The sequence below is a fragment of the Lycium barbarum genome, chromosome 6 (assembly GCF_019175385.1).
Source record: "Lycium barbarum isolate Lr01 chromosome 6, ASM1917538v2, whole genome shotgun sequence".
Taxonomy (NCBI): Eukaryota; Viridiplantae; Streptophyta; class Magnoliopsida; order Solanales; family Solanaceae; genus Lycium; species Lycium barbarum.
In genome coordinates this window covers 135,768,657-135,781,013 of record NC_083342.1, presented here as the reverse complement: position 1 = coordinate 135,781,013, position 12,357 = coordinate 135,768,657, and positions in this window count along the sequence as shown.

Sequence of the window (12,357 nt, the reverse complement as noted above, 5' to 3'; positions counted from 1 at the left end):
CTAAACATAAATGTGTTCAGACCACAAGGAACTATATGTGCAATTCTAAGTACCTAGCCAGCCACTACAAAGATAGAATTACTGAACAACCAAACATCAGAATTTGCAAACTCCAAGAGGCAATTAGGAACTTGGTGTACATATTGGCAGGTCCACTGTTAGGAGAGCTAGATCTAAGGTTTTACTAGAGATCATGGGTGATCAAGAAAAAAAGTTTGGAAGAATACTTGATTACAGAGGTGAAGTGTTGAAAACAAATCCAGGAAGTACTTGTATGGGGAAAGTGTCTACTACAGAATTTGCTGAAGATGATAGGCCTTGCTTCTTAGGTTTCTACATCTGTTTTGATGCCTTGAAAAGGTCATTTTTGAGTGGTTGTAGAAGATGCATTGGGTTAGATGGCTGTTTCTTAAAAGGTTGTAGCAAGGGTCAATTGCTAGTTGTTGTGGCTAAGGATGGCAACAACTAGATGTTGTCAATTGCTTGGGCTGTTGTGGAGTATGAGAACAAAACCACATGGACTTGGTTTATGAAAATATTGATTGAAGACTTGAACTTAGGCGATAGGACTGGTTACACAGTCATTTCAGATATGCAGAAGGTACTAAACTGTTGATTTTATATTGTTTATGTTGTTACACTTTGCTGATTTTATATGCAGAAGGTACTAAACTGTTCCTTTTCAGGGGCTTCTTGCCACTATAAAAGAGCTCCTACCAGAAGTGGAGCAAAGGCAATGTGCTAGACACATCCTTGCAAACTGGTCAAAAGATTGGGGAGGCCTTGAAATGAGGCTGATTTTTTGGAAATGTGCTTGAAGCACATTTGAGGCAGATTTGAGGAGAAATTTGGACAAATTAGAGCTGCTTGGTGGTGAGAAGATTGTTGAGGATTTACTCTACTACAAGGAACGCACTTTTTGTAAGGTATACTTTAATACTGAAACTAAGTGTGACATCATTAACAATAATATGGCTGAGAGCTTTAATGCTTGGATCTTGCCTGCAAGACACAGGACCATCATAACCATGCTAGAAGAGATTAGGATGAAGGTAATGAATAGGATAAGCGTGATAAGGTCTTTTGCAAACACTTGGGTCACAAGAATATATCCAATGGCATTAAGGATATTAGAAGAAAACATGGGGAGGTCAATGAACTGTAATATTGTGTTTAATGGTGAGCATGGATTTGAGATTCTTGATGGTCCATATCAGCACACTGTTGATATTGTCAATGAGAAATGTAGTTGTAGGTCATGGCAGCTTAAAGGAATACCATGTCCACATGCCATTTGTGCCATGTTGTACAAGAAGTATGAACCTATTGACTATGTCCATGAATACTATAGCAAGAAGAACTGGTTCAAAACCTATTGTCACTATTCAACCAATGACAAATATGGCAATGTGGCCTAGGTCTGCTAATCCTGCTATTGCACCACCAATCATCAGAAAAATGCCAGGCAGGCCCTCAAAAGCAAGAAGGAAAGAGGCCAGTGAAGCAAAGAAATCTGGAAAAATGCCAAGAACAGGCATGCTGATGACTTGCAGCCAATGTGAAGGTAAAAACCACAATAAAAGAGGTCGTCAGAGGGTATGTCCTTCCTACAATTTTCTTAACTTTGCACTGCACTATTGAATTTTTATGACTTTGTATTTTACTTGTAGAGTGGAACATCGGCTGCTTTTGCTGCTTCTCGAACCAGTACTGCTTCTCAAACATTTGATGCTTCTCAAACATTTGCTGCTTCTCAAGCCAGTACTGCCTCTCAAACTAATGATGCCTCTCAAACCTTTGCTACTTCTCAAACCAATGCTGTTTCTCAAACAACTGCTGCTTCAAACAATGTCCCAAGGCCAAGGGGGAGACCAAGAAAAGCACCTTTGGTACCTGAAACTCCTCCAAGACCAAGGGGTAGGCCAAGAAAAGATCCTAATGTGCCTAATGCTCCTCCAAGACCAAGGGCAAGGCCAAGAAAAAAACATGCAGTTGTTACTCCAAAGCCTAGAGGAAGGCCAAGAAAAGAACCTGCAGTTGCTACTCTAAAGCCTAGAAGAAGGCCGAGAAAGGTAACAGAGGCTGTTGCAAGTCCTGCCCCTGCTGTTCTCAAAAGAGTTGATTCTGAGGGTCCCCCTTCTTACCCAAATAAAAGATCTAAAACAGTTGGTATGGGAGTCTTTGTTGCTGAAAGTGGTTATACATCCCTGAATGTAAGTTTAATATTTTCTTTATAATGGCATTGGAATGTGAAATTGTGAAGTGACTAATTTTCAAATTTGTTTATTGCAGCATGGCATGCCTACTAGTAGAGTGCTGAATTTTGGTGGTAAACATCAAGCAAGTCAGCCTATAAGATATGCTGAAGTAACAGGAGACCTTGTTCATAAGGCACGGCAAGGGATGAAGTACAAAGGCAAACCATGCTACTCAAGAAGCATGCTGATGAGATTAGAAGGGACAAACTCAACAAGGCCACTAGCAGCAAAGGAAAGAGGCCATGGAAGTGATGACCATTGTTTAGATTACTAGAATTAAGTTGTTTTTGGATATGAAACACTTTGTATGAATTCGGCAGTTTGGAAGACTTGAATTAGCAGTTACAATGACTTACTGTTTTCTGCTTATTAACTGTTAGAATGACTTATTAATCATACTTGTTTGTTAGCTGTGGTACTGTGATTTGGGAAGTGTGTACATTGAGCACTAAAGTTAAATGTGCAGTGTGTGTACATATAAATGTGGGCAGATTTCTGTGGCGGCTTGAATTCAGGTACATTGACTGAAATGAATTCAGTTAGTCTGCATTGGACGATTCAATTCAATCTAATTGAATCATGTACATTGACTGGTAGTTGGGAAGGCTAATGAGAATTGTAACCATTCAATATCATCAACCTATAAATAGCCTATTAAGCTGTTCATTTCAACTCATCCCTACACCATTCCTTCTCATTCAAACAACCAATTTCATAGCAAAATGCCTCTAGGTGAAGATGAACTGATTTACTTCGAGAAGAAACTAACCAAATCATACGTTGACAACGATGACTTTGTAAGTGTTATTTTGCAAACTTATTTCAATTGATGTGTTTAATTATTCATAATGCCTCATGTATTTTGTGCAGATCCTACCTTCTAACATACAAGATTTTCTTCCAAACACAACTACACAAGCTGTTGTTTTCTACGAGCAGCGTGAATACAATATGATGTATAAGGTTGGCGCGCATACCCGCCTCTGTCAAGGGTGGAAGGATTTTATTGATGCAAACCTTCTAAGGGAGGGACACGTCTTATGCTTTAATGGTTGTGAACATAATGAGAAACTAACCTTCTTTGTTAATATCAAGAGGGAAGTAATCGAAATAGATTAGGTTTCTCCCTATTCTGTAAAGTTTATGAATTATCATCAATGAAATCTATATCTATGAACTTTATCTTTATCTATGGTTTTTCTTCTCAAGTTGAATGAAGACAACTTTCTAATTGAACATTCATGACAAGAAACTTCCTCAACTTACATACATAAAGTGAATAACAATCACTTAAACATCCTTCAACATACAAACATGTAATCCTACTATGGCAATCGACATTGGTAATGCTTGTTCAAAAACACCCAATAAACCAAGTAACAACACCAAAGAAACACAAAAATAAAAACTTGTTAATAGTAATGCATCTACACCTCTTCTCTTGTTCAAGCTTCATCACTTTCATCACTTTCATCTCTTCTTCAAGCTTTGACACTTTCATCTCTTCTTCAACCTTTAACACTTTCATCTCTTCATTTCTAGTGATATTCTCATTACCGATGGCCATTTCACTATTGTCATTACCAATATCTCCATCAATGCAAGAAGACTCTCCTTCTTCCATTTCATTTGTCAAACCAACTTCTTCCGCCATTTTCTTCTTCAATTGCACTGCTTGCTCTTCCATTTTCTTAATCAATTTGTGAATAACAAACTTAGACCTTTCATCAATAGGATCATCCCTCCATTCAAAGAACTTACATTTCTTAGCCTATAAAATAAATTTAACTCATGTTAGGCACGCTGTAATGTGTGGCAGAAATAAGGCACGCAACATAAAGAAAAAAAAATCGTACCCTATAGAATGGGCATGTCCAAAATCTTCTTCCGGGATTATTAGGAGACCAAGAAATCTGCATTTTTAATAATACTCCGCGCTGGCATTGCACTTGACGCTTCATCTTTGGATCGTCATTTTGAGTACAAAGATTGTTCAACTCCGATTTGAACTCTTTCATTAAAAACCCTAGAAAAAAATAAGTGAAAGATATAACATATAAATAAAAGAGAAGAATAATAATGAGATTGGAGAAAATATTACTTACCACTAGAATGCATGGCACAAATTTCAAACTTTTTTTTTCTTCAACCAAAGGCAATTTGGTCAAAGCACTTGCCATTTTCATTAGTTAAAAGTAGAATCCTACTATAACTTAGTATTAAATATATTCGTACTTTTTCAGTTTTGCCCCTGCTCATAAAAATTGCATCACAACAGATGATGTCATTTCAAGTGGCGGGTATTAATTATGTTTTTGGCCACATGTCACTTTTACACTCCTTTTACTTTTCACTATTTTATCATGCTCACATAATTCCAGTTAATAAACAAATAACATTTGTGTATATGTATTAATGTTCATCTATATCTATGCATCGACAGTGTAAATTTAGGTATGTTTATTAGCAATATAAAATATATATGCTATCACTACCTGATAACGTCCAAATACACTCCTCAAAGAGAAAGTTTACACGGTCGTATGCAATATATTTACCCAACTATGAGTCGGGGTCGATCCCACAGGGAACAATATGCTAGGCGATTAAGAAAGTAAGGAACTTTCACCAACTACGCTAAAGCCAAACGATGGATAATATTTTGGGTTTTTGAGAAAATTATGACTAATGCGGAAATGTAAACTAACCTAGAAAGCAAGTAAAATGATCAATGGCCACAAGTTTGGATACAAAGGAAATTACACTCAAGTAACGATCCAATGTATTTCACGATTTTACAACTAAGAACGGATTTATGTCAATAGATAATGATATCTAAAATCTCATTGAAAGTCTTCCAACCAAATCAATGAATTTCACTCTAAGCTTTTCCAAGCCTTAGAGTGTGATATTAGGCACAATCAATTTAACCTCAAGTAACTATCCTCTTCCGAGCTCAAGTTATTAGATGAGTTTAATGACCCAAATTCTTGTTAATTAATCTTTCCCAACCTAGATTTCCTTTTCCAAGCTCAATCTAAGTAAATGAGTGAGTCCTAGGGTTAGCTAATCCCTTTGGAAACATTCAAGAACGAGATTAATTAAATCAACAAAGACCCACTTCAATAGCAATAAGAATCATTCAATACATAAGCAAAACAAGAGTTTCAATCCAAACTTTAATCAAGAATATTTTCATAAACAAGATTCAAGTCTAGAAATGAAATACTACACACTAAAATATTCAATACAAAATAAGGAATTGAAGAAAGGTTTAAGAATTATCTCATTAAAGTGCTCCAATCTTCTCCTCCAATGGTGTAGGTGAAAACCCTAGCTTCCAAAACTTGCAAAATGGCAAAAGATGTTAATGTTTTGCCCTAAGCCTCTCTTTTGTAGCTCCTCTAATTCTTCCAAGTTCAAAAGAATGTCAAAATCTGCCCCCATATTTCTGTTTTTGCAATTCTGCCCGTTTTTGCAAAACTGTCCACTTTTGACAGTTTTGCAAATCTGTCCCGTTTTTGCAAAACTGTCCAGTTTTGACAGTTTTGCAAAAATGTCCAGTTTGGCCTCTTTTTGACTTTCTTTTCACTTGGTTTCTTCCGATCACTCATTTCAGCTACTTGGCTTGTTTTGCTCTATTTTGTTCCATTTTGGTCCATTTTGATCCATTTTGCTCTTTTATGCTCTCCGGGCATCTTTTCCTACAAAACAACATAAAAACACAAAAAGTAACAACAAAAGTGCTTAAAGAGTCGCAAAAACTTAAGGAATTAGCATCGAATATCGCATAATTTCACGACTCATCACTACCCAATATATAAATCTTTACAATTGTACACAACGACATATATATAGATACACTATATAATCCAAAGTGGGTTCGTCTAAAAAAAAAGGAAACAAAGTGAACCCGACCACCTCCAAGCTCATGTATAAAAAATAAAAATAAAACAAGTGGAACCCATATTAAAAAAAAAAAAAAGTTGATTCCATATTAAAAAAAACAAGCAATGTCCAAAAAAAGAGGTAATTCATTATTAAAAAATAAAAAATAAAAAAATAAAATTGTGGGGTATAATTTACATTTCTGCATCATAGTATCTCACAAGTTATGTTCCGCACCATTAAAAACTTATGGCCACTACGCATTAAGTTTAGCAAAAATAACAGCCTATGTCTACTTGGGAAAAATATTTACCTAAAATGACTTATATTTTTAATATTACCCAAAATAACCCTTTTATACATTATTATACACTTTTATATAAGATCGACACATTATGTACAGTAAGTGTATAATGTTGTATATCGTGTGTATAAACACTATTGTAAAAGAAGTTGGTTATACAAATGTAAATTAAAAATATAACTACGTGGATATAATATTTTATGTTGGATTGTATATTATTGAAATTATTCCTCAAATTAATTGCTAAAGGCAAAAATTAAATACCAGCCCATTTGAAGGACAATTCGTGCAATTTCATCCATTTTTTTCAGTTTTTAATTTGTAATAGACAAATTTCCTTTCTTAAAACTAAACTATATAAAAGCATGAGTTGAAGAAGTGGATCATCAACCAAGGGCAATTTGGTCAAAGCACTTGCCATTTTCATTAGTTAAAAGTAGAATCCTACTATAGCTTAGTATTAAATATATTCGTACTTTTTCAATTTTTGCCCCTGCTCATAAAAATTGCATCACAACAGATGATGTCATTTCAAGTGGCAGGTATTAATTATGTTTTTGGCCACGTGTCACTTTTACACTCCTTTTACTTTTCACTATTTTATCATGCTCACATAATTCCAGTTAATAAACAAATAACATTTGTGTATATGTATTAATGTTCATCTATATATATGCATCGACAGTGTAAATTTAGGTATGTTTATTAGCAATATAAAATATATATGCTATCACTACCCAATATATAAATCTTTACAATTGTACACAACAACATATACATAGATACACTATATAATCCAAATTGGTTTCGTCTAAAAAAAAAAGAAGGAAAAAAAGTGAACCCGACCACCTCCAAGCTCATGTATAAAAAATAAAAATAAAAACAAGTGGAACCCATATTAAAAAAATATAGCAATATAAAAAAAAAAAACTCGACCCCATATTAAAAAAACAAGCAATGTAAAAAAACGGTAATTCATTATTAAAATATATATATATTGATTAGGTCCAATCTACATACATTAACAATAGAATATTTTACACCTTTAAAATAATCGAATTAAAATTCAAAGTATCAACTGATACTTAAATATTGCTATTGTTTTGTCTCAAAGAGAGGAAAATAGTTTCCTTTTAAACGAGTCTTCTCTTTTAAAAAGTATTAATAATTTTTTGCAAACTTTGTATTCGTAACAAACACTAATATTATAAAGTTTTGGATACGGAGCACAACTACAATGTTATATTAATCGTATTTTGAACATAGTATATGCATAAAAACAGTGTAAACTTATATATGTTTATTAGCAATATAAAATATACATATATTATTACTACCTAAACACAACTACATATACATAGATACACTATAATCTAAAGTGTTGGGCCCACAGGCATACGCTATCTAGTTACTATATAGAAACATGAGTTTCTATATATCGTCGTCAGTCACTAAAAGAAAAAAAAAGATGGGGCCCAATCTTCTATAATAGTAGGAATGAAAAAAAAAATTAAGGTGGAGCCTACTCTTCTATAATAGTAGAGATTAAAAAAAAAGGTGGGTCCTCGTGGAGAATTAAAAGACAATTGCAAAAAAAAAAAAGAATTAAGGTGGGGTCCACGTGAAGAAATAAGAGACAATTGCAATAGAAAAAAATAAGATATTTAAATAATGATAATAAGTTCAGAAAATGGTAAAGGTACGCTTAGAGAAAATGTAAAGAAGAGAAGTTAGGGAAAAAAGAAATAACGATTTAAATTGAACACAAAAATTGCTAAAGAAGTCATAAAACCAATGAATAACATCAAGAAGACGAAATATAAACATTCTTCTATAATAGCAATTTTTTTTAAAAAAAAATTAAGGTGGGGCCCACTCTTCTATAATAATAAAAAAAAAAATTAAAAAAATTAAGTTGAGGCTCACTTTTCTATAATAGTACAAATAAAAAAAAACAAATTTAAGGTGGGGCCTATTCTTCCATAATAGTAGAGATAAAAAAAAAAATAAGGTGGGATCCACGTGAAGAATTAGGAGACAATTGTAAAAAAAAAAAAGGTGGGGTCCACGTGAAGAAGAAAAAAAAATAGGACATTTAAATAATGATAATAAGTTCAGAAAATAGTAAAGGTACACTTAGAAAAAATTTAAAGAAGAGAAATTCAGGAAAAAAGAAATAACGATTTAAATTGAACACAAAAACCAAAAGATTTAAAACTTATACCTTTGTGTATAAGTTTAGATACATACGTCTCACACAAATAATGAGGAATTGGGGGTGGTTTCGTCGTCCACCTCCAACTCATGTAAAACAAAAAAAAAAAAAAAAAAAAGTGGACCCCATCTTAAAAAAATAAGCAATATAAAAATTTAAAAAAAAATCGTGCACCCCATATTAAAAAATCAAACAATATTCATGTAATTTCTAAAATATTCTCATTAAGTCAATAATGGTGGATTCATTGCCACATGCGTATCAACCCATTAGTGGGAGCAAATGAAATTATTGTACAGCAAAAAACGTGAACCTCATATTATTGCTTTTCTTCAAGAGGTTAAATAGCCAAACCATACAATTTCTTTTCCTTTCTTATATTAGCGTGAGATCTAATCTAGATATTTAACTGTTGTATTTACTATTCCGCCATGTCATTTATTTGTTATGTTTACAAAAATAAATATACTTAAAATATTTATATTTTAAAATAAGATAGAATTTAATTACTTTTTCACTTTTATTCTTACTCTAATAAATGTGAAAAGAGATTAATGTCGTAAAAGAAAAAATAATATTAAATGGAGATCAAATAATAAATAAGGTAAATTAGTCAAATTATAATTCTAATTGACGTTTCCTTAAAAAAACGTGCAAAAGACAACATGACAAGTAAAATGAGCTAAACCAAGAATATTCACCAAAAATTAAAAAATAGTTGTTCTTCGTTTAAATAGAAAAACAAATTTCTACTTTATTTCGTTTTAAACATGTAAAATTAATTTAATAATTTGAATTAGAATTATCCAAATCAAAATTTGATAAAAAATAATAAGTATTGTTTAGGTCCAATCTACATACATTAACAATAGAATATTTTACACCTTTAAATTAATCGAATTAAAATTCAAAGTATCAACTGATGCTTAAATATTGCTATTGTTTTGTCTCAAAGAGAGGAAAATAGTTTCCTTTTAAACAAGTCTTCTCTTTTAAAAAGTATTAATAAATTTTTGCAAACTTTGTATTCGTAGCAAACACTAATATAATAAAGTTTTGGATACGGAGCACAACTACAATGTTATATTAATCGTGTTTTGAACATAGTCTATATATATATAACCCGTGCAAACTTATGTATGTTTATTAGCAATATAAAATATATATATTATCACTACCCAAACACAACTACATACATTATAATCCAAAGTGTTGGGCCCGTGCTGCGTATTAAAGAATTTTTACCCTATTAAATTAAATTAAATCATCTACAGGTAATAATCCATAATTAGTTTATCTGAAAAATGACTTAAGCTCTTTACTATAACGTGTTAGATTATATTGACAATGTTAATTTTTTAATAGTGTGCATAAATTTAATCCAATTTAAATAGGAATATATGTCAATTTTTGATAATAATAGAAAAAATAATAAACCACCTACTTTTTAGCTACCTTCTTCCTTCTAGAAACAAATAATTGACGTTGATTTGGTTTGGTGAGTAAAGTACTACTTTACAAGAAAAAAATCAAAGAGTCCACTTCCTTCTGTTATTTTCTTTGTTTTAAATTTCTTGGTCCATAATATTTGGCCACTTAGCTATTTGTCTTTGCATTTTTATTTGAACCTCACCTTCCACATCACTATGTTAGTTCTTGGGTTATTTTATTCTAGACTTCTAGTTCTAGATTATATGTCACTATTGCTATTTAAGGAATTACAAAATCATAAATTGATTTTCTTTTTGACTTATAGGTAGTATTTCTTGGTGATGGAGAGCCACTACCTTCTACCATACTATACTATTTATTGGACTTCTATCACTATTTTTTGTCTTAATTGATAATTATAGACCAATCAATGAGTTTGTGATTCTTCTTCCATGTCCATCGTATAAACACAAAAAACGAATGAAAGTTTGACCCCAATTTCATTATTAATTGAAGTCAATCTACCTTTATAAAAACATTTTTAAATATAATGACCTTCATCTACCAGTATTAAATACATCTTGAACTAATTAATTTGGCTGTGCGCTAGTGCAGGTATCCTATGATAGACGATTTTTTTTTTAATTTATAATATTTTTGGATTGGAGGTTGGGATAATGAAAGTGAGATAGAAATATAATATGAGAGAATTTATGGTGAAATTAGTCATCAAGATACTTTTAAGTTTATAATTTATAATTTTTAAGAATATTTTAGTCATTTTAACAAAAGAAGAACTTATCAACATTTTTTTATAAAAATATTTTTCACCACTTAAAGCGTATCAGCTAGATACAATCAGCTAAGTGAAATAAGTTCTAAGTAGTTTAGCGTGGGGAGCTGCAACCTTCAGAATAATACAAAATTGACCTTGATTCTATCTAAACCTTTGAATATACAATTATTATCATTTGTAAAATTGGACACTAGAAACACACGCATGAGGGGTGACAAAGATTTAGCCGAAATTCTTGAAAAAGATTCACTCAGTGGAAGGTTGAGATTTTTAAGTAATAAGTTAGTTGGTCAAACATTAATAAGAAAATTTGGTGGATGAAAATTAAAGTTCATTAGAAATGCTAATTAAGCGGACATAACTCTCTTAAGCAGAATCACAATGTTGCAAAAAAAATTTAAAAATAAAAATAAAGAGGGAAACCAAAGAGCTATAGGTATTGATTTTCCAACAAATCATGATTACTAATGCTACTCCCTCCGTTCAGTTTTACTTGTCATGTTTGGCTTCTCGAGATTCATTCTACATTGGATGTTGACCGACATTTTAAGATGATTTTATTAATCATATTAATATGAGAAGAATTACAACTTATAGTATTTCTCGTATAGTATTTGAATATCTAATTTTTTATTTTAGTTATGAAGATTAGTCAAATTGACTCTCGAAAAACGAAATATAATAAGTAAAAATGAATGGAGTAATAATTATGATTAGTTTTGCCTAATGATATAGGCCAACTTTAAGTGATTCCTTAAAAAGATGCCCCCACCCCCTCCTCCAACTTGGACACATTGGTCTAGCAATTTTCAAGAAGTATGTGGTTTAGACAAAACGATAGATATTGACCATGAAACATAAAGTTGGTCTTAATACTTGGTCTAATCCTTGAATTTACAAAGACCAAACAGGTAGTTAATAGTCACAATTCTTTAATTAGAGTGAGCATCTCATAAGTTGGATCATTATCTTTTCTACTTGGGTCCTCAACGCAATTTGGGTTAGGCCATGAGTGGTTGCACCTATTAATTATTATACGTAATTTCTATTCAATGAACTTTCCCCATTGTTACCCCCCAAAATAGAAAGATTACATCTATTATACGTAATTTCTATTCAATGAACTTTCCCCATTGTTACCCCCAAAATAGAAAGAGTAAGTTTTGTGTATGATCGTGATTGGAGCAAAGATATAATTCAACTGCTTTTGCGTAGATCTTGTATTATTAGAATAAATTCAGTAACTAAACAAGTTATGAGTTCGATGGTAAATTCAGAATTCATAAATTTCAAATCCCAAATTTACCTTTTGAATACCGCTATATAGGCTTTTTGCACTATCATGTAAAATTGAGCTATACCGTCAATTTCTTATATCAAGTTTGATATTGCTAGCAAATAGTATCTAACAACAACATACTCTACACAGTTATGTTGTGCTGATAGTATATATAATTTAAATTCA